The sequence below is a fragment of the Nuphar pumila genome, chromosome 16, assembly GCF_984573655.1.
Source record: "Nuphar pumila chromosome 16, dmNupPumi1.hap1.1, whole genome shotgun sequence".
Taxonomy (NCBI): Eukaryota; Viridiplantae; Streptophyta; class Magnoliopsida; order Nymphaeales; family Nymphaeaceae; genus Nuphar; species Nuphar pumila.
The window spans coordinates 70,134,626-70,148,431 of record NC_143264.1 but is presented as its reverse complement, the minus strand read 5'-3'; positions in this window follow the sequence as shown (position 1 = coordinate 70,148,431).

Sequence of the window (13,806 nt, the reverse complement as noted above, 5' to 3'; positions counted from 1 at the left end):
TAATCACTAATCACTAATGATGGTTGGCCAAGGTCTTCTTTGGCTAATAAGACCTCAATACAAAGCCTTCTGGGTATCGTTTTGTTAATATTCAAATACGAGGCTCAATTATCTTTGATCACTTTTGTTCAATCTGTTTGGTTGGAATATCTCAATCATGTCAAGTTTCTTGTGGACTCCCTTTGTGTTGCTGAAAAACTAGTTTTTTATGGTGATCTTATTCAGTATACTCTAAATGGCTTAACCTGAGAACTTGAAAGTTTTATTACTATTATTACCACCTCCACTCTCAACAAGCTCTCAAAGTTTTGTAAATTTTTTTATCTCTTACTAAATAAAAAAAAAAGGCTTGGGTTATTAAATCTCAAGCCTCCTCAACAAGAAACCGCTATGATCGCCTTCTTTTCTCAAAGAGGTTGTGGTAGCCGTGAAAAAGGGGTTGATCATTTTAACCCCTTCTTCCAAAACTATCAAAATATTGGTACTCGGGAGCCAAGATAAGCCAAAGAACACCCAACATGATGGTAGGGATAGTCAAGTGGTGTGTCAGGTGGACACATGAACCGTGCATGACATGCACATGTTATGATATCTCAAAAGCTTTCGTGGCTATGGCTTTAAATAGTATGTAGGATAACTCTTGGTACCCAAACACGGGAGCCACTCATCACATGGCATCAAATGATCTGGGTATGTTGATAAAAAATTTGAGACTTATCTTTAATCACTAAAAATTTCTTTTAAAAGATGTGAGGATGTCGTTCAAGTCTCTGTCATCCTTCTCCAGAAGGAAGGTAAAGCCAATACAGGTTTTTCAAACTCGTAGCATGAATCCCACGACCGGGTTATGCAAATAAAATAAAAGAATATGTGTAAGTATTTATTCTAAGCTAATAATGACTTAATAAATAAAAAAATATAAATGAATCGAACTAGTATGTACCTTTTTCAAACTTGGAAGTTTGTTTTTTAGCTTTAAGTTTTTTTTCCTTCGTCTCATACCACATCCACTAGAATATGACAACTTCTTGTGATGGTTCCAACAACACTCCCATGCAGGTAGGATATTTAGAAAGAAGAGGGATGGTGAAGCGCATGTTTGTTCTCTTTCATATCAATGCTTGATCGTCTAAAGTTTGGATCCAACAATTTTAGGGGTGAGCCTCTATTTATAGCTTTTTGAGTAATATTTGGGTCACAGGATCTTTGGATTCAGATCCGACCCCAAACAGGGTGAGCCTCTATTTATAGAATTCAGCATACTCATCCAGGAGAGTTTTCTCATATGAAAACTCATCTCAAGAAGAGCTCTCCCATCCTGAAAGAAGTATAAAGGAGGTTGGAATCGGATAGGGATAAGCCTCAAAGCTTATCCATGCATTCGGTACAGTGGACGACAAAGTGGTTGTGTCATCCCCTAGTAGATGACATTCTGTCTTCTGCCATCCAACTTTGAACGATGTTCTCATTCTGGCATCCAGTAATAGACGGTGATCCGTTCTGTCATCTCATGTGAGGGTGTTTAATTCTTGTACCTACAAACACTTATCTTGAGAAAGATATTAGCAATTTAGGCATCATGATTTTTTTCTATAGATGCCACTCTTTGTCATTAATTAATATGATTATGTTTATGACAAATAAGTAGATATTCAAGGTTTGGAACACTAGGTCATCGAGACTAAATTCAGTCTTATTGAACGAGGTCAAACTAGTGTCTAAAGAAAAATTGGATTGTCGAGACTATGATTGGTCTCGCCGAATGAGGTCAGTGTCAGCATCAGAAGGGAGGAGTTGGACTGTCGAGACTATGCGTCCTAGATGATATTACCACAACTCTACAAAGTTAGGGATGCATGCCTGATTTATTCACCCGTGATTTTAGTTTGGCATAGGCTAAGACCTAGAACCATGGGTCTGTTTTTCCAACCGCTGCATTGTAGGGTTGAATCGCTCAGAAAAAAATCAGTTAAGTCATAGGAAGACAATTAAAATACATAGAATACTAAATACTCATATGATTGTTTATGAATGTCTATACCCTCTTTTGTACTAGATGAGTCTGAATAAACAAGAGAAATAATTAATTCGATTTTTAGAATTAGTGTTATCATATGCATAAACGTATAGGTGTGAACATATAGAGACTACTAAGGTTTGCATGATTATTACATATAATTTGCTACATGTAAATGAAAAAGACATGTTTATATTGGTTATGTGATTTGACCTGTTGATGCAAGTCAATGGCTTGAGGTGCTTGTGTGTGTGTGAGACACATGGGAAAGGTTGAATTAGGTTCTGTTCCATTTGTATACTTGAATGCAAAGTGTGTAAATGTTCTGAGAAATGACATATGAATTTATAATTTAGATAATTCATGTCTTAGCCATGAGTTGGACATGAGCATATTTCTTCTGAGAATAAAGAAAATGATTGTTTACATTTGCATGAAATATTGTATTTTACTCCACTTCTAAGCATGCTATGGATTGTGAATTCTCATTCATCTATGCAAATACTTGTCATGGATACAAATGATTGTAATGTTGAATACCATGAATGAAAATGAATCTAAGTGTGAGAATATGCTTATAATTTACGCAATTATGAATGCCATGCAATAAATGATAATAAACGTGATTAAATATCATGTGCGTGTTTTGATGTGAATTCCCTTGACTCTCATTCTTAAAATGATGAGAATTGCACTTTGATTGTAACATTACAACTTGATTTGTATTCTTCAAGTTTAGTTTTGGTTTTCTATGGGCAAGTGGTTGATGCCCTTTAATATTACAGATAAGCTCGTGGAGAATTGAAAAAAAACGTGGGTTGCTGCACGACTGAAAGCTTCACTCTTACCTATTACGACCCCTAGAGGACCCAAACAAATTGGGATGGTTATAAGCTTGTCAAGATTTAACTTTTTATGTCTAGATCTTTAAGTTTTAAGAATTATAATATTTTGGAACGAGAAGAATTCTAAATTTTTTCTTTTCATTTTCGCATTGGTTATGCTTGTGGTTTAAAATTTTTGAATTTTTATATAACTCCTCAATTGTCATAAACCTTAGATAAATTTTGTTTTTTGCATTTTATTTTCTTTTTCACATGTGAGAATCCTTAGAGTAATAAACCCAATCGAGTAGCATTTATGGATGATTTCGTACTTGATCTAATACAGAGACTAATATGCTCTTGTGTTTGCACTCAAGTGGGTTGTTTAATATTTGGAACAGTTGAAATATGGTCATAGACGATCTTATTGCATATTACTTTCAGAACTCAAGTGAATTTCTCAATTAAGTTGTGTTTATGGATGATTTCGTACTAGATCTTATACTGGGAGGCTAATATACACTTGCGCTTGCGCTCAAGTGGGTCGTTTAGTATTTGGAACGGTTGGAATGTAGCCATAGACGAACTTGTGGGCATATTACTTTCAAGAATCATGTGAAATTTTATAATAAATAAAAAGTTTTAAATTTTTCTCAAAATTTTGGGTTTGAGAAAGTTTTAAAAATGTTGGATTTTTCAGGGATGTTACACTCTTGATTCACAAGCCCGAACCACTTTTTCTATGATGTGATTATTGTCACTTGGCTCTGGTTGTTATTTATTCAGCAGCATCTCTCCACTGTCTATATGGTCTTGGATGATGTGCCTGAGGATGAAGTAGTCCTTGGTGTTGTGTCCCATAGCTTTGTGGTATCAACAGTACGTAGTCGGGTCATTTCTTTTCATTTGTGGTGGGTTAGACACTTCAGGCAACTTGACTAGGTCATCATGTGAAAGTAGATCCAAGACCTATGACTGAAGTTGTTCAAACTTGGTAATTTTTTGGTCTCTAGTCTATTTTGGATTGTCTTTGTATTTGTTCTTGTTCAGCTTCTTTGAAGCGACCTTTTGGTTACCTTCTTTCTATCCATGGCTACCATTTTTCTTGGCCTTTTGCCCCATGGTTCACATTGTGTTTACCTGACTTTTAGATGGGTCTAACTTCATGTATATATTGTTGTTGTTGTTGTCTTTATTGTTCTTCAAAAATCCATCATATACTCTTTTCTTAATGCCTACCTCGAAGGTTGTAGCCTTCTTGATGAGTTTGGCATAAGTTTCAACTTGAGCCATGTTGATAACCAGTGCATGTGAGTCTGAGATCGGCTTCTTTATCCTACTGGCTATGGATTGCCATCAGTTTACAAACTCATAGGCACCTTCCTTTTTCTTCTACTTCAGGTCGTACAACTAGCTGATGGTGGGAAGGGTCTCAACATTAAATCTAAACCTCTCCATGAGCAAGTTGATGATTTGCTTAAATTCTCTGATATTTTGGAGGTTCAAGGTGGCAAACCATTTTAATACCTCTCTTTTTAAGCTTATGAAAAACCAATTAATTAGTCTTTTATCATTGTTTCAATATTTGGCCATACTTTCCATGAATATAGACAAGTTAGTCATTGGGTCTCCCTTTCTACTAAACTTTAGAAATTTTGGAAGGGTCTCATCATCCTATCCCTCTGGCAGGAAGTTGTCCATGGAGTATTTTCTTCAGTCCATGTCCATGTATCTTATTATTAATGTTAAGCTCTGGACCATGTCTTTTAGTGATTTGATCTTTTTGTCTGACTCGGATGACATGGTTTAGACTGGACAGATTGGTATGGATCGGTGGACTTTCCTCTCTATATCTGACACTTGGGACTCTCCCCACTGCTTGTATTCCCTATCTTCTTGTGGCTCTAGAGTCCATCTGGTTCTTCTAAACTCTTTGTCAAACCATACCCTTTCACATCCTAAATTGTGGGCTCTTCTTTGAGCTCTTGCATGTTTCTGTTTCAACTGTTCTTGGATCTCTCTCATATTCTCTTTCATTCTTTCTATGTTTTGTGTAGCTTGTACTAGCACATCCTCTTCCTTGAACTAGGCTTTGAAATATGTGATCTTACGAGTTCATCTCCTGCTAGACTCACCTAAGTTAAAGTTATCCATCTTGTAACCTGTGTGAGGGACTTTACAAGACTAGCGGGGGTGCCATTTTTCAGACCAAGCTTTAAAATATGAGGTCCTGGGGATTCATCTTTTGGTAGACTCATCTGTGTTAGAATTACCCATCTCGTAACCCGTTTGGGGGACTTTACGAGACCAATGAGGGTACTAATATGAGCTGGATTCAAGGAGCATAAGGGTATTTCTCATTTTTCTGTCATCCAAAGACTCATCAGGGATGTTATTATGGGTTCTTTCTTTAGGATCCACATCGAATATAATGTTTTGTATCATATGGGGTAGCATCCCAGACAGCGTTGTCTAGTAGAACCTACCAACAAACGTTGTTGAACGGTGGAATCCGAATAGCTAAAGGCCGACAGACAACAGTTAGTAGACACCAAACATAGTAGATGTCAGTCAGTGGATGGCCAAACATAGTAGACGACACTCAACAGATGACTAAAGCTTAGCGGGTGGCAAAACAGGGATTGCCATTTGAATAAAAAAATTGAAAAAAAACAAGTTTTCAAAAATTTTCTGTAATGCAATTCTAGCTAGCAAAAATTAGGAAAATGTACTGCATCCCAGGTTGCCAAAAAGTGTTGATGAATATTTTGAGGTTTGAAAAGATAGAACTTACCTAAATTTGCGGAATCCTTCTTTTAAAGTCATAGGGGATGCTATTACAAGCTTTGACTGTCCTTCGCCTGACGAAAAGGTAAAAATGGTGAAGGTTTCTTGATCTTCGTAGCTTGAATTGCACCATCGTGGGATCCAATATGCAAATCAGAGATAAAAACATATATAAGCTCCTAATTCAAAGAATAAGTGAAATTGGAATAAACAGATTAGGGATCTAAGAAAATATCTTTTCAGACTCTAGGGTTTGTTTATCGTTCAAGCTCAAGCTGGTTTTTCGTTTATTCGCTGGCACCTTTGTATAGGATTCGGACTTTCTAGATTCAGAAGAGGAGCGAGGTTGTGTTCGTTGTAGATACTCCTTCTAGGACCATAACTTAGTTAAGAGATGTTTAGATGATCTAAGGTATAGGGGTGAGCCCCTATTTATAGAATTCAACACACTCATCTAGTAGAGTTTTCTCATACAAAAACTTGTCCCAAGAAGAGTCCTCCTACCTTGGAGGCTGTATAGAGGTGGCTGGAATTGGATAGGGATAAGCCTTGAAGCTTATCCACACCCTTGGTACATCGGACAACAAAGTGGTCATGTCATCCCCTAGCAAACGGTGTTTAATGTTCTGCCATCCAGCAATGGACTGCATTCCCATTTTGTCAACCAATAATGGATTGCGGTCCTTTTTGTCATCCTCTGTGAGGGTGTCCAATTCTTATACCTAGAAACACTTATCTTGAGAAAGATATTAACAATTTAGGCATCATAAAAATTTTGGTGTCTACAGGATATGATAAACAAGTTTGAATATCATGGGCAAGACGATGTTATTGTGGGCAATTGTGCAAATATACATATTTCAAACACAAGTAATATCTTCTTAAATCAATTTTTTCTTAGATTTTCTTCATGTTCTTACCATAAAGAAAATTCTATTTTTAGTTGTCAAGATCACTTGAGATAATAATTATGTTTTCTAACTCAATGCTGATGGATTTTGTGTTAAGGATCAGTGGAACAAGACTATTCTCCTAAAAGGTTCGAGTATAGGTGGATTCTACCTCTGGTCGAGTCAATTACAAGGCAGGAAGACGAATCATGATATTCTCGTAGAAAAAACTAATTTTCCTCATATTTCTTGCAAGCTTTCTAAAGTCGTGTGGCATTGTCATTTGGGACATCAATTTTAGAACTTTAAATTTTCTTTAAACATAATAAGTCAATATCATGTGACAAACAAAAATCATGTGGTGATAGTGATTATTTATGCTCTAGCTACATTGTGAATAAGATTCACAAACTCCCTTTTGATAATGCTGAATTTTTTTCTGCATGTCGACCTGTGGGGGGTCACTCCTTCTCCTTCGCGAGAAGGATATTCTTATTACATACTTTTGGTTGACAATTATTCATGTTTTTCATGGATTTTTTCTTTTATTAGAAAATCAGATGCTTTGTCATTTTTGAAATTTTCAAAATCAGTTGAGAATCAACTTGAAAAAATATTAAAATTTTTCATAGTGATGGAGGTGGTGCATTTGTCAGTGTTGCATTTTTTGAGTTTTTAAACAAACATGGGATAAAAAGATGGCTCACTTGGCCACATACGCCTTAACCAAACGGTATTGTTGAGTGCAAATATAGACATGCTCATGAGACAGAGATGAGTCTTTTGGTTTATGTATCTTTAGATGTTAAATTCTAGGTTGATGCATTTCGGACTATTGTCTATTTAATTAATTGGCTCCCAAGCCCAAACATGGGTGATAAGTGACGTGTATTTTGTAAGTGCTTATTTTAAAACATTATTTTATCGTTGAAATGTTTTGGAAAATCACCCATCAAGTAATAATAAACTGACTTTCCATGAATGTGGCGAGTACGGGTCGAATCCACAGGGAACGGGATATATTCACAATTAAATCTAAAACTTCAATTTATTAACATCACATCTGTTTACAACTATGTTAACATTACAATTCTAATTAAATAACAATCTAAAAAATGAAAATAAAAATGAACTGAAATAGATTGCTAAGTCTTCTCCAGATCATCAGGGGTAATTCTATCTTTTCACCACACGTGCATCTGCACTTCGCATTGTAAATACACTTGTAGATTTGTTTCTAACTTATCAACCTAAAACAACGAAAATCAAAAGTCAGTAAATCATCACTAATTGATTCTAAGTTACATCTACAATTATTTCTGAACTAATTATTAAATTAAACTACAATTAAAAATAAAGAAAACTAAAACTATAATTTCAAATTAAACTAACTAAGTAAATAAATCCTAACTAGTTTAACTATTGTTAATTTACTAACTATCTTCTAGAAAACACGAAAAACTACCGAAAATCAACTAAGTAAGCGAATGACTATTTTGTCCCTGAACAGTGCAAAATTGGGTTCAAATAGGTTTTCACAAACAGGAAGTATGAAGGGGCATATTAAGTCTGATTCTAAATATTTCTCTTTTGTTTTCTTTGTGACAGACTCAAGAGTCTGTCGGATTTTACGGAATTGAAAAACTCATCCGAGAACTCCGGATACAAGCGTTTCAAGTTCGATAAAGATTCTGGAACCGTTTGACCCAAAATCTGAAATCGCGAAAAACCTAATTTCGCAAAACGCTTAAAAGGCAAACCAAATCAACTCGAAACGAGTTGATTTTTGGGTTGCAAACAGTTAACACACTAATGAATAGACTAGGGCAGTAAATTCGGAAAAACTCAGAAAACTGCGAATAAAATGATAATTGCAAGTTGGTGCAAAAATCTGGTGTTTTCTTGAATGCACTATTCATATTAGGGAATCCAATTTATGCATTCTTGAAATAAGACCCTTTCAAAAATAGTCATATGGACCTATGAACTAACTAAATATCAGTAATTTAAACTAACCATGTTACACATTACATTAAACCTGAGAAAACGAAAACTAAATTATCATACATAGTTATTGCTAAAACAAGACCAAACTAATTACTAAGCCTAATTCAATCAGTCAATCAGCCCTAATCTAACACTGCATCAATTAGCAACTTAATGGACAAAATAATGAAATCTATTAATCAAACAACAACTGACTAATTATCTATTAGCTATAATCTACCTAAACCGAATAAACAAAGCTAAAAGGCCTAAAACCGATTACAAGCATTAGGAATAGTTAGTCTAACTACTTCAAACTAATCAACACAGTACATATTGGCTAATTAAAACATACTAACCTACTTGTTGTAGCAGTGCCTTAATCAAAACACCCTGCTATTAATCTCAACACGCATATGCATCAAAAAAACCAAATTGGGTAGAGGAAGTCTACCCAATTCATGTCGTTTGAATACATCTACAGAAAATTAAAGCAACATTTAAACACATCACTATTATTCTACCAAATTTAAACTATCTAACATCTACAGAAATATATTATTGATCTTTTTATTAGGTCATGCATAATAGACTACAAGCATGTTGTTACTCCTATAGCCGCTATTGTTTCACTTTCAAGATTTTTCGGTGAATTATTAGAAAATCCAACACAATATAGGGGTATTGTGAGAACTCTTCATTATGTCATGTTTACTCGTCCATTGTCATAAACAAGGTCTGTCGATTTATGCATGAACCCATGCATGATTATTGGACACATGTGTCCTGAGATATCTCAAAGAAATGCTCAACCATGGGTTACACATTCAACAATCCAGTACGTAGTCTCAGACTTGCAGGGGTTTTTTATGCTAACTAGGAAGGTTAACCAAATGATCGAAAGTCTACCAGTGGATATCTTACCTTTTTAGAACCTAATGTGTTGTCCTGGAACTCTTTTAAACAACATACAGTCGCTCGATGCAAGTACACAAGTTGAATACAAGGTCATTGTTGTGGCAGCCTCGAAACTAATGTAGCTCAAACAACTCTTGAAGGATTTAGGTCTCTCTGGTGCATGAATGGACATAGGTCTTGTGTTGACCGAACCAGTTAAAAAAATTTGTCTTGTGTGTGCTTGTGTGATTGTAGGTCTCCCCCAAGTTCCACGATTTTACATAGTTAACAACGACTTTTACATACAAATTACTCAATCCAAGTACATGATATGTAATACTCATTTCATTCATGATGTCAGGAACAAGCTTAGATGAATTTCTCTCTAGTGGGTCCTAAGTCCTAACAGAAGCTAAAATTTCATGTGGCTACGGGAACTTGGTGATGCTTTATTGTTCTCAAATGATGTGCTTTGTTGTTATTGTTCAAATAAAAAAAAATATCTTGTGGGGAATGTCATGCACGGAGACCAATTCAACCACATTTCACACTTTCATAGTATCTTGATTTGATGGTTTGTCCCTTTTGATGTTTCAACTTCTTCTGTTGTGGTGTGATTATAAAACCGTGAATCAGCTTTGCTTTTAGTAGGTGTCGCTATTGTTGGATGTTTGGCACCATGTGTCACTAAAATGCTCGATCCGGAACGTCGCCACGTATAAGCCCTCTTCACCGTAGCTTTTTTGATGGGTCGCTTTTAAATCGCAATGAATGATGGCCCTCTGCTTACATCTCTCTCTCTCTCTCTCTCTCTCTCTCTCTCTCTCTCTCTCTCTCTCTCTCTCTCTCTTTTGTATTATTTTTTCAACTTCCTAAAGCATGAAACTCTAAGTTGGTAGTATAAAACTTATCTTGACACCAATGGTTATTGTATAGTATCTTGGCGACGTGGATAGTGTTAGGGGCTTTTAAGTTAAAAGGATATTGGTTAGTTAATCATTCTTTATGAATATGTTTGTGCGTTATGTCTTATGTTTTTCAATCAATACCCTGTGAAAAGCAAACACTCCATCCAAGAATAGTCATTTCTTTGAGGATGCAGCGGATGCTTATCCTTTTTTTGTTTATAGACAGGATGCTTATCCTTGATGAAGAACTTGAATAAGCAACTAGAAAACAATGACTCAAAAGATTATTAAACTAAGTTGACAAGACATTACAAGTTTTAAATTATGTGTGCTTGTACGTCGTGAGACTGATGTAGTCTCTAGGGGGCCAAAGGAAATTTTGGATTTTATGCCAATGAACTCAATGAGCCAAGTGGCTCTTTGAGGTTACCCAAAAATAAAAAAGAATGCCAGCTATTTTTTTTATATAAAAAACCACAAACCTAATCTTGTTGGCTAAGTCTGCTATGCTTAAGATGGTTATATCCCAACTGTATAAACGTGTGACACGCCAGTTGATCCCAAGAAGTCTCACATCTTCACCTGAGCAAGGGCTTATCCATTGCTTTGGGGTTTTGTCTCAAAATTATTAGGTTAGAACCCAATGTATCCTACTCATTGTCTTATATTTATCTAAGTTTGTGTGTTTATTTAACCTTTCAAAATTTTGTCTTATATTGAAGAGTGTGAGAACTTCACTTAATTTTAAATAATATAGAGTTGCTTTTATGAGACCCATTAGGGCATATCAATTGAACTTTGGATTTGGATTTTAATTTGGTTTGGTCATGGTCATTATTGGACTTTGACAAAAAAAAATTATACTTGGGATAGTTTTATCCTCAAGACCAAGACTATCTTTAGTTTTTTTATTGATCCATTATTAGCCTTGTCCAAACTAGTTTTAGATTTTGACCCAGTGTGGGACATTTATGGTCAAACAGTTTAATTTTGTCTCTAGAGCACTCATGAAATGAGATACAACACAAGATTATTAATGTGCTAACTTGTATATATGAGTAGACATACTACCATCACTTGAAGTGAGAGTGTGTGTTACTGTGTCTAAAAAATCAATTAGGATTCTCAATTTAAAACTAACATTGTTGAGGTCTTGAACTGACTATGACTAAGTAACACTAAGCTAACACTATTTGGACCAAGGATAGAGGACATAAAACGAGGATAGAGGTTAAAATCAAAACCCATGCGGGGATGGAGTCTGGGATGGACTAAAGCTTTACCCTGCCCCATCCCGTCACATCCCATCCCCATCTTGATCCTCGTCTTGCCCTGCCCCGCCCTATTCCCAATCCTTCTTTAGGGATGACAATGGATCAAGGGGAAATGGGGTCCTGTCGTGCCTCGCCCCTTTTGGACCAGGGATGAAGGACATGAAATGGGGATGAAGGCGATAATAGAGGTTAAAATCAAAACCTGTGTTGGGATGAAGACGAGAATGGAAGGCAGGATTTTGAGATGGGGTGAAGTGGAGACCTTGTTCGCCCCACCCCCTATCCCCCTCATTTGGAAACATTGGCACACTCTTATTGAACTTGATACTTGAGTTACCACCCATATGTCAGATGGTCATTGTTCTCTCCAAGAAAGAATGGATGAGATGCAACGTGCAAAAAAAATTTCACATACCCCCCAAATCTTTTAGCCTAATTCATGCGCACGTCAAACCTTTCACAGTTTGCACATGCTTTTAACTGGGTTAATCAATGATCTCAATTTAACTACCTCTAAATAATTTGGTTATAAGTTTTTTCAAATGACCATGCTACCATGTGTCTTGCCACATGAAAAATCCTAGTTTTTAGGCAATTTTCATTTTTTCACATATCACAAGTAGTGAATCTCTCTCTGGGTGGCTAAGTGCTTATTTATTGGTTAAAGTACATATATTAATTTAGAATAAATCATGATAAATCTAAATCCAAATTAATATTTTCAAATATGAATTCAGATCTAAATTGAATCTAATAAGGCAAGTCTTAATTTGAATCCATAATATTAGTGAAAATTTTAGATCTAGTAGAATAAGGATAAAAACAAGTTATTTGCACATGGAAATTCAATTGGATTAGACTTTAATTCCAATTTGAATTGGATCTTATTCTCAATACTGGTCAAATTTTGTCCAAATTTGAAAATAATTCAATAGTAGATGTGTCCAAATAGAATAAATATTTGTAAAGGACAATGTGCTAGACTCGGATCAAATACTCTATTATGTCCTATCCATGTGCACCTTTAATATTGGACAAGTGACAAAATGGCCCTATTTTACAATCTTTCACACATCTGATAAGTTATATTTTTTAAAATGTGTACCTGCAATACTTATGATAATTATTTTTAAATCTATCATAATTTGGACCATGCCCCATAACATCGCAAAGGAAGTTGATCTCCTCCTGCCTGAAGAGACACTTCTCTTGTTTGACACAGAGGTCATTCTCCTTCAGTACCTAAAACACTGTTTGCAAGTGCCTGACATGTTCTTCAAAATTGTTGTTGTAGATCACGATATCATCTAGGTAGATTACCACGAACTTGTCTAAGTAAGGGTAAAAGATCTAGTTCATTAAAGTCGTGAATATGGCTGGAGCATTCATCAACCCGAATAGCATTACTAAGAATTCGTAAGCACCATAGCGGGTGACGCAAGTTGTCTTCGACTCATTACCTTCAGCAATTCACACCTGCTAGTAACCTGGTCACAGATCTAGCTTGAAAAAAATATGAGTATTGCCTAGTTGATCAAACAAGTCTGCTATCAGTGGCAATGGGTATTTGTTCTTCACCACGACCTTATTGAAAGTACGGTAATCTACACACAATCGCTTAGAGCTATCATGTTTTATCTTAAATATGACTAGGATGTCAAATGAGGCTTTCGATGGATAAACGATGTCTGCATCTAATATCTCGTCTAGCTGCCTATACAACTCTTTCAACTCAGCAGGTCCCATACAGTATGGAACCATTGTGGGAGGATTCACTCCCGAGGTCAACTCAATCTTATGGTCGACCTTGCATCTTGGTGGAAGACGCTTTGACCATTTTGGAGGCATCATTCCTCGAAACTCCTCTAACATTGGGGCTAGGGTCGGCGGCATTGTTGCTTTCACTTTTCCTTCTTTTGTGTGCACATCAACTAAGAATGTCTGCTCCCCATGCTTGACACTCATTTTCAGCTGTATTATCGATAACACTGAAGACTTGTATTTCTGCGTAAGGCATTGCACTGTGTGGGACAGGTTTGACCCCACGTCAACGTGTTAAACTTTGGCAGCATCATAACATTCTGGCTCCGCAGAAACTTCATACCCAAAATCATCTTAAAATCATCCAGGGGCACCACAAAGAAGTTGGCTTTGTCGGTCCAACTCTCCACTTGGATAGCCACATCTCTTGCTTCACCAAGGATGGGCTTGGCCTCAGAGTTC